Source organism: Lynx canadensis, chromosome D2, assembly GCF_007474595.2.
Source record: "Lynx canadensis isolate LIC74 chromosome D2, mLynCan4.pri.v2, whole genome shotgun sequence".
In the NCBI taxonomy this organism is placed as follows: domain Eukaryota; kingdom Metazoa; phylum Chordata; class Mammalia; order Carnivora; family Felidae; genus Lynx; species Lynx canadensis.
Genome location: NC_044313.2, coordinates 80,037,151 through 80,063,898, shown reverse-complemented (window position 1 = coordinate 80,063,898; position 26,748 = coordinate 80,037,151). Strand labels below are relative to the sequence as shown.

Here is a 26,748-nt window from a genome sequence, read left to right as displayed (position 1 = left end):
CGTGTCGGGCTCTGTGCTGACCACTCAGAGCCTGGAGCCTGCTCTGGATTCCATGTGTCCCTCTCTCTCTGCCCCTCCCCCCCCTCAAAAATAATAAAACATTTTTAAAAATTTAAAAAAGAGAGAGTGATGATAATACCTTAAACTAGTAGCCTGAGCTGCTCCCACCCCTTAGGTAACTTTCCACCACTGGCGTAGAGGCTGGTGGTACTGAGATTGCACAGGGCTTCATGGGATGTTGGCTGGAGTTCTCCTTCCAAACATCCAGGACATAATCTTTTCTCTTTTGCCTCTCCTTCAGAATCTTCTTCCATAAAAGATCCCCTTAAGTGCAGAAGGAAAGCTATTCTGAGCATGACAATTGTCCTGCTGTTGTGTCGGGGCAGAAACCCTCAGTGAGCTCTTGCGATGGGCACCTATCTGGTGCTGAGTGCTGATGGCCCTGTGAAGCTCCATGCTCTTAACACCAATGCTCATTACTTCATGCACATCCCAGCATGTAACCAAAGATCCCCAGACTTTAGGACTTCCCACGTCCCTTTCTCTCCAACCTTCCCCTCTTCCCAACGTTGGTTAGCCTCGTAGCCTCAAGGGTCCAGCCCAGAATACACAACGTACCACGTTCCATGGTTGCAAGTAAAGCACAGATCCTTGCAAACATTACCTCATCCTTCACATTAGCTTGGTGAAAATTAATATGCACTTAGGAGTTTTATAGGTATGACTCTCAGTTTCAGTTCATCTAATTCATCCTGACACCTACATTTAATCTAACTCTGGAGCTATTTCTCCCAGCTCCTTTGAGATAAAAGGCCCCGGACCCCCAGTCTTCCAGGAAGCCATCTTCAGGTCAAGCAGTTTCCTTGTTCTGGATGGAGATATTCTCTGTCTTGGACATTTGTCATCCTGAAAGCAACATATTTCATTCGTGTCCGTCCTCATCTTCTGGTGGACACATTTCCCATAGTTTCAAGTCATGGTATCTCTAAAACAATTCATATTCCTTTCATTGTTAAACCCCGTCTCTGGAGCTCTCCTCTGTAGCCTATAATCTTCATTCAATTCGTCTAGGAGGTCTTAGAAGACCCTAAGTACACATCTCTATTCATCATTTCTCATTAACAAATTTAGAATGACGAATATTTTATTTTTCACATCATAGATCTTTATTCTTTCAAGGGGAGGCATTCTCCTAGAACTGCTCAGAGTGTTCCTGGTAAGGGCACATAATGGATAGATTAAGACATTGTTTGGCATTGATTTTTACATCTTTCCTGATGTACTGAGCAGTGTAGATGACAGGAGCAGTTTTATCAAGCACCAATTGAAACCCAAATGTGGGAGTCAAAGGGCCTCACCGGCAGCTCTCAAAGAGGCCCTCTTCACTGGCAACCAGAGGGATGACGGACCTGAAACCAGAGGTGAGCCTTCATGAAGAGCGGCAGAACTTTGGAGAAGGTGAATCCTCTGCCTGGGCAAATCCCTTTGACAGAGTTGGGGCCCCACAGGAAAGGAGAGGGGCTGTGAGGCATGGAGCACGGACCCTGTTAGACACTCAAGGACCTTAATCACCCAGTTTTCCCCAAGCCCTCTGGACCTACAGAGGTGGCCCACTCCCTTGTTGGAAGATAGAAGAACTTCTCCTTGCTTGACAACTATACAGAAGCTTCCAATGAATCGAGTATCTTACAAAATAATGCTGGCCCTGCTCAGAATTCGCCCCCTTCTCTCCTGGCCACCAGCCAGTTCTAGGATCACATTTTAGTATGAGTCAAATGCAGACGTGCAGGGTTTGCTAAGGGAAGAGAGGAATGTGAGGCAAAGGAGCTGCAGGATCTGGCTGATGTATACCAGCAGGAACCCAGAGAACGAGTCTGGAGTGGATCCCAAGGGCACTGGATCAAGTGGGCAGAGTACGAGTCGAGAAAGGGAGAGGTTATGGATATAATGGTGGCACTGTCTGGGACACAGGATTTAACACCCTGGCAAGGGCCCTCGAATGACTCTTAGAGGTCTGGCTTTCCTACTATTTCAGTGCCATTCATCATGTTTTAACCTCAGCTTCTTCATCTATGAAGTGGGGGACTTGGACAATGTTTATTAGTTGATTGTTTCAACAAGTATTTATTGGCCATTCGACTGGTCCTAGGGAGTGGCTCTTCAATGTTCCATAGCACCGACATGGCCCTCGGTCTTAGTGGGAGAGGCTGATAGCAAACCAGTCAACAAACAAGGAAAGCAATACAGGTTGCCACAGTGTCCCTGAAGGAAATAAACAGGCACGCTAACAGGGGCTAGTGGAAGGGAGAGCCTTATTTAGCTGAGGTGGTCAGGAAGGGCCTGTCTCAGGAGGTGACATTAAGCTGACACCTAAAAGATGAGAAGTCAGCCACCTGAACAGCTTGAGTAAGAGCTTTCCAGGCTGAGAGAAAGGAAATCACACTCGTGAGGTGAGAAGGAGATTGGGTATCTCCCAGAAACGGATAAAAGGTCAGAGCTATATGGACATGTTCCCTTGCTTTTGTTTTGCGGCTTGGGTTTTAGAACTGTACTTAGTATTTGGAGCTTTGTGCTTTTAGGCAAAAATGCCTTTGATGTATAGGACAGGTGCATATATTGTAAAGTTTTTGCTATGAACTCACACGTTGTTATTTCTGGATATAAACAAGAACACTAGTTTCTACTTATTTATCTTACTAAATGCCAAGTATTCCTTATCTCACTTATCTGTCCCAACAATCCTGCAAGAGAGCTAATATTAGCCCATTTTACAGATGAGGAAACCAAGGCTTAGAGAGGCAAAGTAGCTGGCCCAAAGCCACTTAGGACCAGGCACAGGATTTCCTCCACCACCTGTCCCCAAAACCTATCCCAGCAGACTCAGTTGTGGATTTCCAAATGTAAAACTCGGAGGGTTTTATTTTATTTTAATTTAAAGCTCTGGCCCAAGAGGTACTATATTACTTTATGATAGAAAGCAAATAGAAAGGAGCCTCTTCCTGATGGCCACAATGAACACGAGCGTTCTGTTTTTCCAGCTTGCGTCTGGCAATTCTCTTCTTGAGCCAATAGGACACTACTTCAACAGATCAGCCCAGGTTTGATCCGGACGGCAGTGCTGAAACAAAACCCAGCTTGGATTTAAGTTAAATTCAGCAAATGAAAGCAGCAGGAAGCACTCAGCAGTAACGACCACAAAGGTAAGATTAGAGCTGAAGAAATGCCTCCATTTTTTAGATTCCAAAAGAATGATCCAACAACGTAGTGGGGACATCTGGAGAGCATCAGAAAAGCATTTACAAATTAAACTCTGATTTGAAGGGCCAATCCAAAGGCTACAAAGATAGTAATTAAAATTCAGGCATGTATAAACATATAAGCAAGCAAACTTCGTATTGCTGCTGGCCCTTCCATTTCTTAATTATAGAGTAGAAAGTCAATGGTACCTTGTTGAAATCCCTGGGATAATTACAAAGGGCTAAATGAAGGCAGGTTTTCTTGGCCCAGAAATATGCATGTCAAGTTGGTGCAGGATCAAATACAAAGGCTATTGCTTACATGCACGGAACAAGAGTAATAAAAGGGCACATTTGGGCAAATAATTCAAAGTCGTGGAGGAGAGAGTGGCTGTTCCGGCATAAAAATGAGGAGAAGAAATGGCAAGAGCAGTTCTGTCTAGTTAAAACGAGAAATCCACTCCCAGTTTCCAGGACTCTCACTCTACCCAGAGAGGCCCCTGATAGAATCGAGTGATTGGAGGGTTCACTGGAGAAAGAGGGAAACCCTGGGTGAGAGGAACAGAAGAGGTGACTGTTCTCAACTGGACTGTGCACTGCCCTGGGGTACTTTTAAGGGGAAAAAAAGAAATAGGAGAAGGGAGAGAAGGAGAAAGAAAAGGAGGAGAAGGAGGAGAGGAGGAGAGGAGGAGAGGAGGAGAAGGAGGAGAAGGAGGAGAAGGAGAAAGGAGACGGGAGACGGGAGAAGGAGGAGAAGGAGGAGAAGGAGGAGAAGGAGAAGGAGGAGAAGGGAGACAGGAGATGGAAAGGAGGAGAAGGAGGAAAGGGAGACGAGAAGGAGGAGGGGAAAAAGCATGTCCCAGACCTCATCCCAGACCCAAATGATCAGACCCTCTGGGAGTGGGGCCTAGTATCCATATCTTTGGAAAATCCTTAGGAGATTCTAACGCAGGGTATACATGGAGAATCACTAGCTTTAAGGATCTCAGGGGCTGTGAAGAGAGGGGAGGGAGGATGGAAAGGGTACGAAGGGAATGAGGGACCTTCAGAGACTATAGCAGCTGCCCTTCAAGGGCAGGTTGAAGAGAACGAAGGACCTCTCTCACCCCCGCATTCCGTGTAGACTGTGTATGATTTGGAAGGTAGGATTCAGCCATCATTAAATGACCATCCATCCATCTGCACTATTCGTGTGTAACTTGCTGAGATAATGAAGTTTCATACCGGACGGCCCCCTCCTGTAAGTGCACAGTACTGTTACATTATTTGTCCAGGGGTGTTCTCACAATGGAAATAGAAAATTTCCAGATTGGATTCACTTCCCCTGCTGCCTTGTCACCTATAAATTATTTGTTTGAGCTGATGTCTGGGGGCTGACTGGGTTGAGCTTGCTAAGTGTTGATGGTAACCAGGCCCTTCACAGCCTGATCATGGGAGTGTTTACAGTGGAAAGCCGACGTATGAGCTACCTATGTGTGGTTGATGAAAAAAAGATTACAGGGACTCCATCATTGCTGCTGATGCCTACAAAAAGAAATTCTAAGAAAAGGGAAAGATGTTTCCTCCTCAGGCCTTGAGTTGATGGAAATTTCAAGCCAGTCCAGACTAAAGAGGAGACTAAGAAGCTGAGATTTTTAAGGATCCCAGGACAGCTTCCCCCCACCCCCCGCCCCGCCAACATAAAATGTCTCTACTGATCCTGACATGTCCCCCATGAATCATTTAATGGACCTCAGCACAAACGCAAATGTTACCTGAGATAAACAGCAGCATTTGCTCAACTGATCATACTAGGCAGTCAGCTGGCAGAACCCTGGGAAAACTGGAAAAAAATCAGTAAGTTCTGATACATAAAAAGAAGTTAGGTTTGGGATGCTACCTTGGGCTGGTAAAGATTCTAAATTGGGAGGCTCCAGACTCAAGCAAGTTCCCTGAACTCAGCGGGTATATGTGGGTGCCAAAGAAAGGCAGTGTTCACAAAGGAATAAAGAAATCTGAATGCATAGATTGGCCGCTTTTTACTCTTTAATCTAGCATCTTCTTGAACATGATAAATCCTGCTGAACTAAGAGGAAAACATTAACAGAGTTAGAATGAAGTCTCTTGAGTTCTGTTCCCTGAGTTCCTGGCAAATCTTAGGAAAATGTGCTAGATACTCACTTTGGATCAGTGTTTGAACTACTCTCTGTAAATCATGTACTGCATTGGAGACTTGAATAACAGGATGATTATATTTTCCTTCCCCTTTGACAAACAAGGGTACATTTCAGTCAATTCAAATATTCAAACAGCCTCTTTATGCTAGGGATGGAAGTACAAGGTTAAACAATGTTAAGGACAAATCTTTACTGAGTTCTAACTCCATAGGGAACAGATGTTCCATTTGTCAAACATTATATTCCATTTGTCAAACATCTGCCCTGCTCTTTTCTTTGCCATACTGTAAAGTTTAAGACTCTCAAGCATACTCTATTCTCTAATCAAATAGCTTTGAGAATGCCTCTTGTGATACGAATCTCAGAAAGAGGGGCACCTGGGTGGCTCAGTTAGTTAAGCATTCGACTCTTGATTTCAGCTCAGGTCATGATCTCACGGTTGTGAGATAGAGTCCCACATCGGGCTCTGTGCTAACAGCGCAGGACCTACTTGGGATGCTCTCTCTCCCTCTCCTCTGCCCCACCCCCAGCTCGCTTGCACATGCATGCACTTTCTCTTTTTCTCTCTAAAAATAAATAAAAATAAAATATAATAAAAATAAGTCTTAAAATAAAATAAATGATCTCAGAAAGAGAAGAAAATATTCCCTTAGATGTGCAGAAGAACATATATCATTCCATACTGTAAAGCCAGTTGTGATAAAGTAGAGAATTCAGGCCATTCACAAAATTATCACTCTTAGTCTCTTACCCAATGTGAAGACTTGCATAAAAACTATGTAATCTTATTCTAATCTTCTTTGGTTTAACAGAAAAGTCTTTCAAAGACACCTGGACTGCTGAGTGTATTGCTATATCCTGTGAAAAGAACCTTATAATTACTAGAATTCTGTCATTCTGACTGCCTGGCTTCTGTAATAATTTCTTGCTCGAGGAACAACATTTAAATTGATCTCTCTTTTCTAAAAAGGATAAATGCTTGCAATATTTCTACGCATGAAAGCTTAGCTAAGCATGAAGAGCTTCATAATGTCCTTCTTCTCCCCTCATACATAAAAAGGTAATAAACCTATGATTCTGTTGCATTCCTTATTCAACCCAAGAGTTACAGAGTCTTATTCTCATTTAAATTCACACTGCTAAGTGCTCTGATAGAATTTAAACTAAGAGTCATCACTGTCAAGAAGAAATAACGGTCCCTTTTGAAGATGGGGACCTGAGAAAGCTTCACAGAGGAGATGACATTTAAGATGCTGTGAAAGGACAGCCAAATCTCTGCAAGCAAAGAAGAGAGGAAGGAGTTGGAAGGAGAGCATTTCTGGTGGAAGGAGTGGTAATGCCTTGACAACATGACATGTCATGTGTTTAAGGAAGGTTGCCTCTTTCAACCTTGGCAGGGGGCGGGGGGGGGGCGGTGTAGGTTACTGAGTGAAGCTGGAAGAGTTGGCTGGGTCAGATCAAAAGATGAATTAAGCATTTTGGGACTTTAAGAAAATAAACAGTGGTGTGCCATAAAACATTTGTAAGTGGGTGGTTGCATGATTTGCTATTTACTTAGGGATGTAAAGAGCAGCAAGATAGAAGACATACTGAAGAGAGGAAGACCTGGGTACAGGGACACCATTTAGGAAGCTACCTGCATAGTCTCTGGGGAAGGTGATGGGGTCCGTGGCAATGAAAGGATAAGGAGAACAGGAATTCAAGACACTTCAGAAGTGTAATGAAGACGAGAGAAAAGTCGGATACACCTACAGGTTACTAAAGGGGTTGTAGTATCCCTCTCTTTTGAAATGTATAAATTTTTCAAAAGTTTATTTATTTAGAGACAGAGAGTGCACGTGGGGGAGGGGCAGAGAGAGAGGGAGAGAGAGTCCCAAGCAGGCTCTGTACCAACAGTGCAGAGCCTGATGCAGGGCTCAAACTCATGAACCGTGAGATCATCACCCAAGCCAAAACCAAGAGTTGGATGCTTAACTGACTGAGCCACCCAGGCTCCCCACTCTTTGGAAATTTATACTCATAATATATGCTCTGTATATCTTTGGCATGTTTCGGAGGTGAGAGATAGGATCATAAATGCAATCTATTTTAGAGGAAGTCCTCAACAACAATGAAGTATACTCTGGCTCTTCTCTGTGAAACTACCCTGCACTTCTCCTCTAGAGGACTTAATACTCTTGCCCTGGAATGCCCATAGTGACCTCCAACTTCACTCATATCTCAGACTATTTCTTTGTGAATAATTCAACCACTTCTTCACATAGGCAGAATGAATTTTTACCAAGATCCAATAATTGAACATTATAAGATGCTTCTGTAAATCCTTTATCTAGTCTTTTTGAATCAATGGCTCCCATCCTCTGAGTACTTTCTTTTAAATTCTATTAATTTTCCCTGTCTTCAAGTTTCACTCACTTTTGTGGTAAACACTTTTGGTAATATTTTTCATGCAGGATGTATTATGAAAATCAATGACAGAAAGTAAGCCATTGATGTGTTACATCTTGAGGATAAATGATATTTAATACTTTTACAGTTCCAGTTTGATAAAAAGGGACTCACCCAAGTAATAAGGCTCAGCATTAAGGTGCTCCAAATTGTTATGTATCCAGATTTAATTTTAGGAATATTATGATCATGAAATATGCATCAACCAAATGAATTGAAAAATTACCTCATCTCCGGTCAACCATATTGTATCATTTTCCAAGAGATGAATTTTGATGTAATGTAGAAAAGCTTTATTTTTTGAGTTATCGGTAATACTTATTACCAGAGCCAAAGACCTTGTCAGTATTTTCCTTTCCATTATAAATTTTAAACTATCAATAAAAATTTTAAAGTCAACACTAATCTATAAAAGGAGGAGGCAGAAAGGAAACATGTATATTCCTACGTATTTTGGAATAATCCAAGAGAGAAAATCATTTTCTCTGGAAAGGCAAGACTGAGATAAACAGTTGAGACAAAGTGTTGAGGTAAACAAAACGTTTTGTCCCAGAAGCTGAGAAGACATATTACTGAATGATTATTTAGCCCAAGATGTTTACCTTCAAGGGGGTCTTGAGACAAGAATATGTAATTATTTTTTAGTTCAATCTTAGCTGAATGGGTTTTACCAAATTTCATTCATGCAGACATTCACTAACTTATCAACAATTTATGCAACATCTTTTGTGAAGCAGGTACTATGTTAGGTGCACTGTTAGATACAGAAGTGAACAAGGTAAGAGATCCCTCATTTTGTGGAGTTTATGATCTAGGGAAGGACAGAGGCATTAGATATATAATCTCTAACTCATTCATTTATTTATCGACAAATATTTATTGAGGTTCTATCATGTGTCAGGCATTGTCCTGGGCACTAGAGATACAGCAATGCACAAAACATAAAAACCCCTGTGCTCACAGAGCTTAACGTCTACTTGTGCTAAGCGCTACAGAGGTAAATGCAGGCTGCTATGAAAACCCATTCAACCCAAGCCCTATAGTTGGTCTAACTAGTTGCCCAAATGCCTCTTGGAAAGGGCTGGAAAACTGACCCTTGCTGTGTTTCCTCAGGGGTGAGTTCCACCTGTACTAGACCGGAGAAAGTGAGAGTGATGGAGGAGGGCTTTGTTCATGCCTAGAGACCCTGCACCCTGCAATTACATTTTGCATCGTATGTATGTACGTATGTAGGTACATGTATGTACACAGGTACGTACGTACGTGTATGTATGTGACACTACACTTGAGGAGACTTCTCTGCTTCCAGAACATCTTATAGGACCCTCACTAAACAGGTGTTATCATCTGCAAGTATACATCCTCTGGGGAGGCATTTGGGACCAGGAAGCTGCATGTCTTGGGTCTGTTTTGGAAAGCTGACCATGTATTTTAGTTGTGTTGACTTCCCTCTGTGTCCTTCAAGTGAACTGACTCTTATTTGTCCAGGTGGGATCTGTGCCTGATCTTTCCATCCATCTAAACCTGCTACTGAAATCAGTCAATTTACCAGATGTGCAGCTCAAGGTAGACTGAACAAAAGTGACACATTATCTAGCTTTTCCATATAATTTTAAAGGTGATAATAAAAATTATGAGAGAACTTTTAAAAGCTCCCTAGTTTAGGCATTACATCCTATCACATACACTCACTACAGGGGCCATGGAACAGGAGCATCTCCAGCCCAGGTCATCTCACTATGAAGGCTCATGAGAAGGTGATAACAGACTCATCTCTGCATGCGATATGCAGCTGCCTTGAGGGCGTAGTTTGAGGGAAGCTGGAGAAGACTGTTTTTAACCAAAAATGTTCCCACTGTTACTTCTTGTTCAGAATCGAATATAATATGTGGTAAGTGTCTTAGTTTGGGTTTACCCTAGAGCACAGCATTCAACAAGGAGGACCTGTGACCAGACACGTTATTTGAAGGTGATTCTAGGGACTAGAAGTGAGAGAGTGGAAGGAGTGAGACACGAAAGAGAGAAACGCCCTAGAGAAACTTGAGAACAGAGGGTGTATCCTTATCACACCTCTCATGAGAGCTCCTAGCTTATAAATCAATTTTCTGCCAGTTAGGAGAGAAGAATACCTCTACAGTATTTCTCATGGAATGTTCTGTGTTAAAGGCACCTCTGCTCATTTAAGAGAACCTAACAGTTTGAAAAAAAGGATTTTGACTTGACACTCAGATGACTCACACTGATACGGAAATAACAGAAGAAACAGAAGAGCTCTCCAACCAAAATGTAACAAGAACTCTCAGGGAGAAAGAATTAGAGAGCACAAAATAATCCCTGAAACTTAATACATGATTTCAAATGTCAAAATTCGGTAGAAAACCTGGGGGGAATAAAAGCACTACAGGAGGGGCGCCTGGGTGGCGCAGTCGGTTGAGTGTCCGACTTCAGCCAGGTCACGATCTCGCGGTTCGTGAGTTCGAGCCCCGCGTCAGGCTCTGGGCTGATGGCTCAGAGCCTGGAGCCTGTTTCCGATTCTGTGTCTCCCTCTCTCTCTGCCCCTCCCCCGTTCATGCTCTGTCTCTCTCTGTCCCAAAAATAAATAAACGTTGAAAAAAAAAATTTAAAAAAAAGCACTACAGGAAAAAAATCAACTACGTGGAAAAATAATGAAGGAAATGCCTTGTAGCACAAAGCCAACACACAAATTTTAAAACGTAATCAATGAAACGTTAACAAAAATGAAGAAGAGAGTCAGAAGACTTTATGTGTATGGAATTTCTTAAGACTACTAGAACCCAAGATGGGCAAAAAAATCTTTTTTTCAACCAAAGGTCTCACCTGTTTATTACTGAACCAACCTACTGGTGCAGAAGCATAGAAACAGAACAAAATCACTTTGCCGATAAAAACGTGTCTATCTACTGTTCAGGTAGTAGTGATGTTCAGAGAGTGATACAACGTGAGCAGGCGACTTGCATGCAGCATAAATACGTGTGCCATCTCACGTGTGATCCCTTATTGACCCAGCTTGGGTCTTCTCCAATACCTCCTCTTGAAGTTGTACCTCACCAGTTTTCATCTGAATCCACTCAGACGATTCTGTATTTGTTTCCTGGCCAGGAATCGCTTGATCCTGAAAGTCTCGTGAGGAGACATGGCAAGGAACACGTAATCACACACATCACAATGGTGGACCAAAGGTACCAAGATGAGGAAAACTTTGATCTTGAGAAGTTAATAAGAATGGGAATATGAGCAATAATAAGACAAACATTAATTCTGTGATATAATCATTCTTGAAAATACTTTTGTTTTCAAATCGGTAATCTTTGTGTATTCTTCCTCTTTTTGCTTAAGGTGTAATGTAACACATCATGTTTGTGACTTTAAATGGTTTGAAATGTTAAGTTAGGGGGCAGCCTGGGTGGCTCAGTCGGTTAAGCATCCCACCCTTGAGTTCGGCTCAGGTCAGGATCTCACGGTTTGTGAGTTCAAGCCCCTGCTTGGTAGCTCTCTCCCTCTCGCTCTGCCCCTTGTCTATTCACACACTCTCTCTCCTTGTCAAAATAAACAAATAAACATTAAAAAAAAATAATAAGTTGAAATGTTAAGTTTGCAACACAAAAAATATTTCCTGAATCCTTATGCTTTAATGTATCATTATATAAGTAGTACAGAGATACTTAGAGGAATGGTAATTGTTTCATGATTTAATAAATGTTAATTTTCAATAGATACTTATATTCCCTTGCCAGGATTGCCATAAAACATACCACTAACTAGGTACTTTAGGGACCCAGGGTACTTTCTTTTTCGATGCTGCTTAAACAACAGAAATTTCTCTTCTCACAGATCTGGAGGCTGGAAGTTCAAGACCAAGGGGTTAGCTGTGCTGGTTTCTTCTAAGGACTCTCTGGTTTGCTGATGGCCGTCTTCTCTGCGGATCTTCACATAGCCTTCCCTCTGTGCTCATCTGTGTCTACCACCAATCCATTTCTTTATTTCTTGCTCATCTTGGGTTCTAGTGATCTTCCATGACCCAAGAGAAAAAGAATGCCATCTCGGTCAAGCGAAGGTGGCAACTCCTGCGTTGCTGACGGGATTGAAATTTTTCAGAGGAGGGGTTGAACTGGGATCAGAACAGGAGACCCATGAGCAGGTAATTCGCATTTGTACCACTCGTAATTAGATTTTTATTACCGAGTTTCACCTATCACATCATGGGATTTTTTTCCCCAAAACCTATCTGTTAGTTCCTTATTGAGGCTGTAACAAATTATCACAAATTTGGTGGTTCAAAACAACAAAAATTTGTTCCCCGCCAGTTCTGGACTTCAGAAGTCTGAAATCACTTTCACAAGGAGCTAACATCAAGGCATCGTCAGGGCAGGTTCTATCTGGAGGTGCTGACAAGAGAATCCATTTCCTTGACTTTTTTCAGCTTCTGGTGGCTCCCGTATTCCTCTGTCTGCGGCCCCTGCCTCTGTCTGGAAAGCACAATGCTCCATTTTCTGCTCCCAGCATCCCGCCACCTTCTCCTCTGGCTTGGACTCCACCTTTGACATCCTACACAAGGAGGGCTGTGCTGACATCAGCCTATTCAGAACATCCAGAACGGTCTCCCATCTTAAGGTTCTTAATCCTTCTGCAAAATCCCTTTTGCCATACCAGGTGAAATTCACAGAATCTGGAGGATTAGGACATGGGCATCTTGAGAAATCATTATTCAGCCTGCCACACTATCCTTAATACATTTCATACGCATAGATTTAAATTTTAGAAAACTTGGTGTTTTTACTGGAATTGAGGGGCTCTGTGGGCTGGCGGCACCTAATTTTTATCCTTTCATAATGATATATTGACATAGTCTGTTGGTGTCACTAGAAACTTATGTATGTCTTATCGGTACCTCATTATAATTATAGGGTCAGTTAAATGTTATATTACCCGGAAGATGGGAAAATGAGTGTATGCAGTTAGGTTTTTGGAGGGCATGTGTCCAATTTGTCATCTCGAAGCACATCTTCAAACACACCATTGGACTCTCATTTACATGATTACTGTGTATGCCTAGAGGTGCTAATCAGCTATTACCTCCTGTTCCCCAGAGAGACCCTCCTTGTTGATCAGCCCTTCCTTGATACAATTCTTTTTTTTTTTTTTCAGAACTGTTGGAAAAAATTCATAAACATTGGTTCACCCTTTCTGTCCATACAGACAGAAGCAGGAACTTAACCTCTTCCTTGTGAATGGATAAACTTAATAAAAATAGATCTAATTAACATTAAATTATATATTGTATAATAAACAATATCCTACTTACTAAAATAAAGCTAAACATAATTTACTTTTTTTATGTATTACAATGATCATTTTTATACCTTGTATAAATTTTCCTTTTGCACATTAGTTTTATAAACTCTTGGTCCTTTAAAAACTCAATGAGTTCCAATTCGACATAATTATTATAATTTTTTATGATCAAATTGGCTTAACTAGGTGATAAGGAACCCCCTTAAATTGCCTCTTGGCTTTTTAGAATTGCCTCTAAAGATCTTGAGAACACCCTGTCTTCCTAGAAAAACAACATCAACAACAACAACATAGGAATTTCTGGATGCCTCCTGATTGCTTCCTGCCCTGGGATATTAAATTAAATATCCTCAGGTGCCTTGGTTTCCTCTAGTAGAGAATGATGTTACAGATCCGGATATGAGCTGCAGCTTATGCGTAACATAAGCGGTGGTGGTGAGCAAAAGGGCTGTTTCTGTGGTGCTCAGAACTACCACAAGAAAGAATTCTTCCGGGGCGCCTGGGTGGCTCGGTTGGTTAAGTGTCTGACTCTTGATTTTGGCTCTGGTCATGATCTCACGGTTCCGGAGTTCAAGCCCCACATCAGGCTCTGTGCTGACCGTGTGGAGTCTGCTTCAGATTCTCTGTCGCCCTCTTTCTCTGCTCCTCCCCTGCTCTCTTACTCTCTCTCTCTCAAGAATAAATATTTATAAATAAATAATACATAATTTCAACAAAAGATTTCTTTTTACGGTTCACACTGGTGGTTCCACTGTAACACATTCTGTTCTTGTACCCTACTTAGCGGTGTATGGTTTTCTCAGTCACTAAGATTTTCCCCACGCTGACACTTGTGAACAAAACAAAAGGCAGCAGTGGGAAATCATTTTTCATCGTTCAAACAGGCAAAAATTAGAAAGACGGATGATGCTTAGTGTTGGCCAGAGGGAAGGGAAATAAAGCACTCTCATAAGCTGTGGTGGTCGTGTGAACTGGTATAACATCTTCAGAGAACCACTGGGTAACATCTGTTGACAGCACAACATCCTTTAGCCTAGAAATTCCCCTTTCAGGAACTTACCCTACACATAAGTTTATACACAGTAGGTCTGACCACTGCAGCATCGTGTACCGGGAAAGGAGGTGGTGTGTAACAGAAAAACGTCGAAATGCCATCGTGAGGGGACTGATTAAATAAATTATTATGGTACAACCAGACATGATGAAATGCTATGGAACCATTAAAAAGAATGAGACTATACATGTTCCCATGGAAAAATACCTATGATACATTTACGGATAAAAAATAATAATATGGTAAAGAAGAATTAGTTTAGTTTGATCCTGTATGTATGTATAAACACATGTGTGTACATATATACATACATGTCCATATGTGTGTATACCCATGCATACACATATGTACGTGTATATACACATATGTATACACATGTGTGTACATGTATACATGTGTGTACATGTATACATGGATATATACATACACACATATGGATATATACAGAGACACACAGGTTTGCATTCTAACAGCAAATGGCTGGATATATAAGAAACAGTGGCTTTACCTCTGGAAATCTGAATGGGGGAGGCTCCAGAGAGGAAGACCTTTAGTTCGCACTTTATAACATGTAATAATAATAAACTTTAAAGGTACTGTTGATATTATCTCAGGGAAAATAGTTTCATTTCTGTGCTCATTGGTTAGTGTTGTTAAGAAACAAAATTCACCTGAGTAAATTTAAATTTTAAAGATCTTCTTGGCTTTATTCAGTGATTCACGAAATGGGCAGCATCCTGTTTAGCAGACAGAAAAGAGCTGTGAGAGGCTGTACAAAATAAAAGACTTTTATAGCCGGAAGGGAGCAGTAACAAGAAAGTTATACTAGCAGGAAGTGGACTGGCTGGGGCACAGTCACTTTTCTTTAGGGGATCATAGGAGTCTCTCAGGCAAACTTCTTCACTAGTGCTGATCAGGTGATTAGTGATTCATTGGTTTAAGATTCCATTTCTCGGAGAGATCAAAACTGTAATTAAGTCTTGGTGTGATGACATGGGCTTACCGTGAGTGACTCCATTTTGGTCCTGCTGTCTTGTTTTTAACAATGTGAATTAAGCGTTGAGTTGAACTTCTGTTTCATGTTTTCTCTGTTGTTGACTGAGAATTCCTTCTTCCAGTAGTTGCTCTGTTTTCAATAATATCGTTGTCTATGTTGAGTCCCTGTTGGGCTTCCTTTCCGCTTTCTATAGTGTCAGCACCTGGTAAGAAGATATGATCCCTTACCAAGGAATCTGATTGCATTAAAGGCTGCAGTGTTCTCATCAGGCCCTGCATGAGCAGTTGATACATCCAACAATAGTAAAATAGGGGCTGCATGGTCTACTAATGACAGTTTCTTAAGTGGGGGGGTGGGGGTAGTAAATTTTATTAAACAATAAAAACCCTTTTTAGGCTGCCTTCATTCTGTTGCTTGAATGGCCATTTTTATCCAGCAGATGTAGTTAAAATGAAGTGATACAAGAATTCAAAGGTGAATTAAATTCTTAGATATTTTCAAAGAATGATACTATTTACCTCAAAATCATGTATTTGTTGTATATCAAATAAGTTTCAACATTCAGAGGAGACTACAGAAATATGAGATCATAGAAATCAGACTGCTATTAAGTTTTACTTCTTTTGGTATCTCTTCTCTGGATTTCTCATTCATGAACCCCATTTTTAACCATCCATCCACTCATCAAATACCATATTTACCAAAATAAATACTATGACCAGGACTGGATTAAGATTTGGGCATATACCCAAATCTTTTTTTAACTTGTTTTAAAAAAAGTAGTGTTTACACTACAATTACAAATGTATGAAACAAAAAGGAAAAAAGGGGCGCCTGGGTGGCTCAGTCGGTTGAGCGTCCGACTTCAGCTCAGGTCATGATCTCACGGTTAGTGAGTTCGAGCCCCCGTGTCGGGCTCTGTGCTGACAGCTCAGAGCCTGGAGTCTGCTACAGATTCTGTGTCCCCCTCTCTCTCCGCCCCACCACTGCTTGTGCTCTCTCTGTCTCTGCCTTTCAAAAGTGAATAAACATAAAAAAAATTTTTTTTAATAAAAAAAAAGAAAAAAAAAGAGGGTGACTCTGTAGCTTAAAAAAGCTAAAAAGCTAATGTCTTTGGACTATTAACTAAGTTCAAGATGTTGAACCTTGTTTATATCCAGAGTCCAGAAAGCACATTTTAAAAATGATGAGATAATTAGAAATTTAAATTCTTCCTGGATACTTGATGATATTAAAGCTGTTTAATTCATTTCTAGGTGTGACAGTAGCATTGTGGTTATGTTATAAAAAGGAGTGCTTTCTCAAACATACCGAAATATTTGCAAATAAAATCATATGATGTCTGACACTTCCTTCAAGATAATATAAAGGTGTGGGGGATGGGTAGGGGTGCAGCAGAGATAGCACTGGCTATGGGTTCATGATTACTAGGGCTGAGTGATGGTACAGGGAGCTTATTATTTTATTTGGTTTCTTTCGTCTACTTTCAAAAAAATTTAGAAATCTGCCCTCCCTCCCTGCCTCACGGGGAAAAACAAAGATATAGATTTTCTCCCTACCCTCTTGGAGTTTTCAGTCTTAGAGATAAAGCAACACTCACTGCGTAACTAAAAGATGAGAGTTAAAGATGAGAGTGCAGGGGTGCCTGGGTGGCTCAGTCAGTTGTGCTTCTGACTCTTGATTTCGGCTCAGGTCATGTTCTCATGGTTCGTAGGATTAAACCCTGAATTGGGCTCTGCGCTGAGCAAAGCCTGTTGGGATTCTCTTTCTCTCCCTCTCTGCCCCTCCCCCCTTAGTGCATGGTGATGGACATTAAGGAGGGCACTTTTCGGGATGAGCATTGGGGGTCCTATGTAAGAGATGAATCACTGGGTTCTACTCCTGAAGCCAAGACTACACCGCATGTTAACTAATTTGAATTTAAATTTAAAAAAATGAATAAACAGATAAAAGAATTTTTTTTAATAAAAATGAGAGTGTAGGGTGGCAGCAGACCTCACAACTTGAGCAAGCTACCTGGAGGTGGAGAGAGACGTTCGTTGAAAGTTTCTTTGATGAAGTTTGGTTGAAACTAAAATTGGAAGGCGCGGTGGAATTGTGGGAGCGGAAGGAGAGAGGCATATGGCAGGCAGGAAACAGCATGTTCCAAGCCCTGGAGAAGTATGCATATATATATGTAACTTACATGCTGTACAAGCCAAAATAGGATTTAAAGTTAAAAACTCAGCTGAATATTTTGTTTGCATATGTCACAACATTTATCTGAACTTGAAAGAGGTACATCCACGGTATCTTTTGCCACGTCACCCCCAACTACATGCGACTAAATTCAAGGAGCGTTGTTCTCAGTATCACAGATGTCAAGTTGAGTAACATATGGTTGCTTCCTTTAAGAGCCTCACAGTCTAATGAGAGTGACAGAGAGATCTATACCTGTCTATACTTGATCAATATGAAATATGACAAGGTCTCTACTGGTAGGATAAGCTGAAGATGGGAGGGGTGTAGAGGGGGAGTGCTTCATTGTGCCTGTTAGAACAGCAAACAGCTCAGAGAAGAGAATGGCACTGGGGCGGGGTTGTAGAAGTTGAGTACGACTTGGTTGGTCAAAAACAGGGAAGACAGGGCGTTCAAATCAGAGGGAACAGCATGAGCACAGGATCAGAAGCGTGAAAAATATATATTGCGTCTGGGATTCCCAGGTAAATGCTGTAGGTAGAACATACAATTAAAATAAAATTTAAACCATCTCTTTGGTGCTGTGATAACATGTCACATGCATGCCTGCATTTTTTCAAGCTCTTCACAAATAAATAAACCTGTACTGGCTTTAGTCACAGGAATTTCAGGAAAGGAAATGTCTAAGTAAAAATGAATACAGACAATGTGGAACAGTGGGTAGAAACAGAAGCTGGGTCAGGATCTGTCTCAATTTTTTATTCATCTAAGAAACCAATGACAGGTACAGTGGAGATAGTACCAAAGCATCAAAGTAAGCTTCTGATAAATGAATTTGGCCATTTTCATGATGCCAGAAAGTCCTTCCTGGCTCTTCTCCTTCTGACCACCTCTGGATTTGGTAGTTTTTCCAAGCTTTGTCCTGAATCTCTCTCTTTTTAAACAAACAAACAAACAAACAAACAAACAAACAAACAAACAAACAAACATTACTTTCTTTTTTTCATGGCCTCAAATAGAGATGCTTAAGACTATATTTATCAACAACTTGAACGTCTCTTCTGAGCCCCAAATGCATACATCCAAGTGCCTTCGTGCCATCCTGACTTGAACGTCACACACATGGAAGACAGAGAGAGCTGTGCTCGCTCTGCCATGTCAATACTGCCTTGAAGCCCGTCCTTCCACATCTTCGTTAATGACACCACCCTCTACTCGGATATTCCAGCCAGAACTTGGAAACTACTCCTAACTCCTCCCTCTTCCTTTTCTACACATTCAAACTCTCACTAAGACCTTTTAGCTTAGCTCTCCCCAGATCTCGAATCTCTCCATATGTGTCCTTTACTGCTGTCACCCGAATAAAAACCACTGTCTTCACCAGCTTCCACCAGTTGCCTCCACTATGCATTCTCCGTCTTAGAAAGACAAGGTTAGGTAATTTCTCCGATTAGATCCCTTTAATGGTTTCTTTGCTCTTTGATACAATGCAAAATCCTTAATAAAGCTAACAGCGTCCTGCAAGATCTGACCCCTGCCTATCTCTCCCATCTCATTTCTAATTATTTGCTGTGTTACTATCGTATTAGCTTATAGGTTCTTGAATGTGTTAAGATCTTTTCCAGTTCATAACCTTCACACTTGCCCTTTCCTGCCTGGGAAGTTCTTTTCCACTCTCGTGGCTGGTTATCTCTTTTACGCTAAGCACTAGCAGGGGCTTAGATAGTGAAAATCACTTCCATCACTTATCTGGCTGGAATACTATACATGGATAAAGCCAGCCACAAAGTTTACAGGAAGCAACCTCTCCCAAGAACATGCTATTTCTCCCAAGGACAAGTGTCATAACAACGTCTTTGTTGAGTGATTATTGTCTTCTGACTTGTTAAAAAAACTCTGTCCTCTAAAACTATAGACTATTAGAAGGTTTGGTATTTGAAACTTTACGTTAAGAATAAAATATCCCACTCTGTCTGGAGATTCTGAGACACTTTGACCAGAGAATCAAATTCGATTCCCAACCCAGGTACAGAGCTTAAGATAAGGGGGTTCTGGATATACCACTCTGCATCTATCTTAACTTTGTAGTTTCCACGGAAATAGGACTGTGGCTCCTTCTCAGACCTTATGTTGACCTCTGATCTGCTTTCAGTCTACCCAAACGCTGCTTCATTTATATGCCCCTCAAATTCTACTCTTACCCCAAATCCTATAATAACTTTATCTTTTCTTTGTTTGGTCAGATGCCTCACAATTCTTCTTATCCCTGGGATTTGACCTGAGGGCAGAAACTCCATTGGAGTCAACAGTCCAAACTTTAAGAATCAAGAAAGGCCCTTTTTCTTTAAAACAAACAAACAAACATGGCATAAGAACAGACACTCAGATCAATGGAACAGAATAGAGAACCCAGAAATGGACCCACAAACGTATGGCCAACTAATCTTTGACAAAGCAGGAAGGAATATCCAATGGAATAAAGACAGTCTCTTCAGCAAGTGGTGTTGGGAAAACTGGACAGCGACATGCAGAAGAATGAACCTAGACCACTTTCTTACGCCATACACAAAAAAATAACTCAAAATGGATGAAAGACCTAAATGTAAGACGGGAAGCCATCAAAATCCTTGAGGAGAAAGCAGGCAAAAACCTCTTTGATCGTGGCCACAGCAACTTCTTACTCAACGTGTCTCCGGAGGCAAGGGAAACAAAAGCAAAAATGAACTATCGGGACCTCATCAAAATAAAAAGCTTCTGCACAGCGAAGGAAAAAATCAGCAAAACTAAAAGGCAACTGACAGAATGGGAGAAGATATTTGCAAACAACATATCAGATAAAGGGTTAGTATCCAAAATCTATAAAGAACTTATCAAACTCAACACCCAAAAAACAAATAATCCAGTGAAGCAATGGGCAAAAGACATGAATAGACACTTCTCCAAAGAAGACATCCAGATGGCCAACCAACGCATGAAAAAATGCTCAACATCACTCATCATCAGGGAAATGCAAATCAAAACCACAATGAGATACCACCTTACTCCTGTCAGAATGGCTCACATTAACAACTCAGGCAACAACAGATGTTGGAGAGGATGTGGAGAGAGAGGATCTCTTTTGCATTGTTGGTGGGAATGCAAGTCAGTGCAGCCACTCTGGAAAACAGTATGGAGGTTCCTCAAAAAATTAAAAACAGAACTACCCTACATCCCAGCAATTGCACTATTAGGTATTTATCCAAGGGATACAGGTGTGCTGTTTCAAAGGACATATGCACCCCAATGTTTATAGCAGCACTATCAACAATAGCCAAAGTATGGAAAGAGCCCAAGTGTCTATCGATGGGTGAATGGATAAAGAAGATGTGATATAGATATACAATGGAGTACTACTCGGCAATCAAAAGGAATGAAATCGTGCCATTTGCAACTATGTGGATGGTATTATGCTAAGTGAAATTAGTCAGTCAGAGAAAGACATATGTCTTTATATATATCATATGACTTCACTCACATGAAGACTTTAAGAGACAAAACAGATGAACATAAGGGAAGGGAAGCAAAAATAATATAAAAACAGAGAAGGGGACAAAACATAAGAGACTCTTAAATATGGAGAACAAACAGAGGGTTACTGGAGGGGTTGTGGGAGGGGGGAATGTGCTAAATGGGTAAGGGGCATTAAGGAATCTACTCCTGAAATCATTGTTGCACTATATGCTAATTAATTTGAAATTAAAAAAAATAAAATTTAAAAAATGCATACATACATATATACATATACATACATATATATACATATACATACATATATATATGTGTGTGTGTGCACGTGCAGCCAGCCATCCCTCATCTACATCCCAAATCATCAAATATTTTTTATCCACTCTCTTTAAAATTTTTGAATTTCTTAAAAAATGTTTCATTGTATTCATATATAAAGCAGCATTAAGCATCACTGCTTCTCACTTCCAAGAATATCCTCTAACCCAAACACATAAAATCATGAATAAAAATGGGCTTACCACAACCAATCCTTCAGAAATACAAGCAATTATCAGATAATACTATGAAAAATTATATGCCAACAAACTGGACAACCTGGAAGAAATGGACAAATTCCTAGACACCCACACACTACCAAAACTCAAATGGGAAGAAATAGAAAATTTAAACAGACCCATAACTAGTGAAGAAATTGAATCAGTTATCAAAATCTCCCAACAAATAAGAGTTCTAGGTCAGATGACTTCCCAGGAGAATTCTACCAGACATTTAAAGTAGAGTTAATACCTATCCTTCTCAAGCTGCTCCAAAAAATAGAAACAGATGGAAAATTTCCAAACTCATTCTACAAGGTCAGCATTACCTTGATTCCGAAATCAGACAGAGACTCCACAAAAAGGAGAATTACAGGCCAATACCCCTGATGCAATGGATGCAAAAATTCTCAACAAGACAGTAGCAAATCAAATTTAACAGCATGTAAAAAGAATTATTCACCATGATCAAGTGGGATTCATTGCTGGGCTGCAGGACTGGTTCAATATTTGCAAATCAATCAATGTGATACATCACATTAATAAAAGAATGGATAAGAACCATATGATCCTGTCAATAGATTCAGAAAAAGCATTTGACAAAACACAGCATCCTTTCTTAATAAAAACGGGATAGAAAGTCGGGATAGAAGGAACATACTTAAACATTATAAAAGCCATTTATGAAAAGTCCACAGCTAATAACATCTTCATGGAGAAAAATGGACAGCTTTCCCCCTGAGATCAGAAGCACAACAGGGATGTCCACTCTCACCACTGTCGTTTAACATAGTGTTGGAATTCCTAGCATCAGAAATCAGACAACAAAATGAAATAAATGGCATCGAAATTGGCAAAGATGAAGTCAAAGTTTCACTTTTTCCAGAGGACGTGATACTCTACATGGAAAACCCAAAAGACTCCACCAAAAGTCTGCTAGAACCAATACATGAATTCAGCAAAGTCGCAGGGTACAAAATCTATGTACAGGAATTGGTTGCATTTCTATATACCAATAATGAAGCAACAAATAGGGAAATCAAGAAATCAGTCTCATTTACAATTGCACCGAAAACCATAAAATACCTGGAAATAAACCTAACCAAAGATGTAAAAGATCTGTATGCTGAAAACTATAGAAAACTTATGAAGGAAACTGAAGAAGACACAAAGAAATGGAAAAACATTCCATGCTCATGGATTAGAAGAATAGATATTGTTAAAATGTCAATACTACCCAAAGCAATCTACACATTCAATGTAATCCCAATCAAAATTGCACCAACATTCTTCTCAAAGCTAGAATAAACAATCCTAAAATTTGTATGGAACCACAAAAGACCCCGAATAACCAAAGTAATATTGAAGAAGAAAACCAAAGTGGGGGCATCACAATCCCAGACTTTAGCCTCTACTACAACACTGTAGTCATTAAGACAGCATGGTATTGGCACAAAAACAGACACATAGACCAATGGAATAGAATAGAGAACCCAGAATTGGACCCACAAATGTATGGCCAGCTCATCTTTGACAAAGCAGGAAAGAGTATCCAATGGAAAAAAAAGACAGTCTCTTTAGCAAATGGTGTTGAGAGAACTGGACAGCAACATGCAACAAAATGAAACTAGACCACTTTTCTTACACCATACACAAAAATAAACTCAAAATGGATATGTGAGACAGGAAACCATCAAAATCCTAGAGGAGAAAGCAGGCAACAACCTCTTTGACCTCAGCCGCAGCAATTTCTTATTCAACATGTCTCCAGAGGCAAGGGAATTAAAAGCAAAAATGAACTATTGGGATCTCATCAAGATAAAAAGCTTCTGCACTGCAAAGGAAACAATCAACAATACTAAAAGGCAACCGATGGAAGGGGAAAAGATATTTGCAAATGATGTATCAGATAAAGGGTTCATATCCAAAATCTATAAAGAACTTACCAAACTCAACACCTGAAAAACAAATAATCCAGTGAAGAAATGGGCAGAAGACATGTATAGAAACTTCCAAAGAAGACATCTAGATGCCAACAGACACATGAAAAGATGCTCAATGACACTCCTCATCAGGGAAATACAAATCAAAACCACATTGAGATACTACCTCACACCAGTGAGAGTGGCTAAAATTAACAATTCAGGAAAAAACAAATGTTGGTGAGGGTGTGTAGAAACGGGAACCCTCTTGCATTGTTGGTGGGAATGCAAGCTGGTGCAGCCGCTCTGAAAAAGTGTGAAGGTTCCTCAAAAAATTAAAAATAGATCTACCCTATGACCCAATAATGGCACTACTAGGAATTTATCCAAAGAATACAGGATTGCTGATTCATAGGGGCACATGTACCCCAATGTTTATAGCAGAACTATCAAATGTCCATCAACTGATAAATGGACAAAGAAGATGTGGTTTATACATACAATAGAATACTACTTGGCAGTGAGAAAGAATGAAATCATGCCATTTGCAGCAATGTGGATGGAAGTGGAAGGTATTATGCTAAGTGAAATAAGTCAGTCGGAGAAAGACAGATATCACATGTTTTCAATCATATATGGATCTTGAGAAACTTAACAGAAGACCATGGGGGAGGGGAAGGGGAATAATCTTTACAGAGAGGGAGGGAGGCAAACCATAAGAGACTCTTAGATACAGAGAACAAACTGAGGGTGGATGGAGGGGTGGGGGAGAAGGGAAAACGGATGATGGGCACTGAGGACGGCACTTGTTGGGATGAGCACTGGATGTCGTATGTAAGCGATGAACCACGGGAATCTACCTCCAAAACCAAGAGCACACTGTACACACTGTATGTTAGCCAATTTGACAATTAATTACACTAAACAAAACAACAACAAAGAAGGTCCTCTAGGTTTTCTGTTGTTTGCAAAACATATACATTCCAATTACATGAACAGCAACGATTACAAAAAGCTTCAACAAATAACACTTGTGTCTAATGTACCACGTAACGATGTCATTATGTAGTTTTAATACCAAGAGCATTCTATTTCTAGAAATTGTAAGAAAATGGATCTTTCTTTTGAGAACAGCCAAGGTATGTGAATATTTGACTTTCAGATGCCCAACATAGGGCTGGTTGCTTCCTGCTTTCCTAATCTCCCCGTGTGAACCACAGCCGTGCTATGCTGAATTCATGCAACTGCCCAACCCAACATCTCTTTCCATCTTCCTTCTCTTCTCCCAGACTTCCATTCCCTTACTGGTAACAACTGTCTTTAATCTACACCCGAAACAGAAAAAGCTGAGCTCCTGTCTATTCTCTTTCTGTGCACGCTCAGTCACACCACTACTGTATGATCTTAAATAAATTACTTTACCTTGTGAGAGACTTTTTTCTCATCTATAAAAGGAGATAATAGTACCTACCTGAAAAGGTGGTAAGGACTTTTAAAATAAAGCATGCAAAGCTTTTAGCACAATGCTTTGTTGGCAAATGCACTGTAAATGGTAGAATTATCTCCAGGACTATCTTCAACAAGGGTAACAGTCCTTCCTAAACCCATGATCTTAACTGAGTGATATAAAAATTGTGCTTGTGATAAAACTGTTCCTTGAAAAAGCAACAATGACTTTGGAAGTAAAATCTGTCCTCGTACTAATCGTGTGGCTGCTATAACAAATTATGACACACTTAGTGGCTTAAAATAACACAAGTTCATTATCGTACAGGTCTAGGGATCAGAAGTGTAAATGGATCCACGGGCAGCTTTCCTTGCGGAGGTTCTAGAGGGAGGACCCACTTCCTTGCCTGTTCTGGCTGGCTTCTAGAGGCCACCCACATGCCTTGGTGTGTGGCCCCGCATCACTCTGGCCTCTGTGTCTGCCATCACATCACCTTCTCTGCCATGGCCGTTGTCTCATCTCATCTTTCTTCACGCTGACCCTCCTGCCTCCACTTAGAAGGACCCTTGTGATTACCTGGTTACACCAGATAATTCAGGACAATCTTCCCTTAACTTAACCACAACTGCAAAGTCCCTCTTGCCGTGTAAGGTAACATATTTACAGGTTCCGGGGATTTGGATGTGGATATGATTGGGGCTATTATTTAGACTATCACAGTCATTTAAAATAATCAGGCCATTTCACACGTACCCCAGTGTTTACAGCAGCACTATCGACAATAGCCAAAGTATGGAAAGAGCCCAAATGTCCATCGATGGATGAATGGACAAAGAAGATGTGGCATATATATATATATGTACACATATATATGTATATATACACATACATATATACACATATATATGTATGTGTATATATATATATATATATATATATATATACACACACGCACACACACGCACAATGGAGTATTACTCGGCAACCAAAAAGAATGAAATCTTGCCATTTGCAACTACATGGATGAAACTAGAGGGTATTACAATGAGCAAAGTTAGTCAGAGAAACAGAAATATCATATGACTTCACTCATAGGAGGAATTTAAGGTACAAAACAGATGAACATAAGGGAAAGGAAGCAAAAATTATATAAAAACAGGGAGGAGACAAAGCATAAGAGACTCTAAATATAGAGAATAAACAGAGGGTTGCTGGAGGGGGTGTGAGAGAGGGGATGGGCTAAATGGGTAAGGGGCATTAAGGAATCTACTCCTGAAATCACTGTTGCACTATATGGTAACTTGGATGTAAATTAAAAAAATAAGTAAATTATAATAAAATAAAATAAAATAAAATAAAATAAAATAAAATAAAATAAAATAAAATAAAATAAAATAAAATGAAATAAAATAAATCAGGCTATTTAACCTTCTGGAAACTGCCCTTAAATTTCCCCAGAATCTACACAAAACTTTCTATTTTCTCATTTTTCACTAATAAAGTTTGCTTTTCTTTAGATGCAACCAGTTGATAAAAATAATGCCATTGCTGATTCAATATATTTTTTCTATTTTGGTTAATTATCAATGTTTTGATATAATAGCATACTACAATTTCATGGCAAATATGTATTCTGTGTAATCAGGCTAAATCAAGAAGCAAACAGCTATTATGATATTTATCCTCTGGGTGAGTTATTTCGTACTCCCAATCAATGTACTCACCAACTTGAAAGACAAGCTTTTTTTTTTTTTAATGTTTGTTTATTTTTGAGAGACAAGAGCATGACTGGGGAAGAGATAGAGAGAGGGAAACATAGAATATGAAGCAGGCTCCAGGCTCTGAGCTGTCAGCACAAAGCCTGACACAGGGCTCGAACTCACGAGCCGTGAGATCATGACCTGAGCCGAAGTCAGATGCTTAACCAACTGAGCTACCGAGGCATCCCCAAACTTTT

The 26,748-nt window shown here is 40.3% G+C and overlaps 1 long non-coding RNA gene across 1 annotated transcript in view; it reads right to left on the bottom strand.

The window, feature by feature from the left end:
* Window positions 1-14,913: 14,913 nt before the first annotated feature.
* The window catches only part of LOC115527052, a 31,591-nt gene continuing 19,756 nt past the window's right edge, over window positions 14,914-26,748 (bottom strand). Inside the window, exon 4 of the long non-coding RNA XR_003972833.1 lies at window positions 14,914-15,406. This is a non-coding gene — a long non-coding RNA (uncharacterized LOC115527052). The remainder of the gene's footprint in view (window positions 15,407-26,748) is intronic.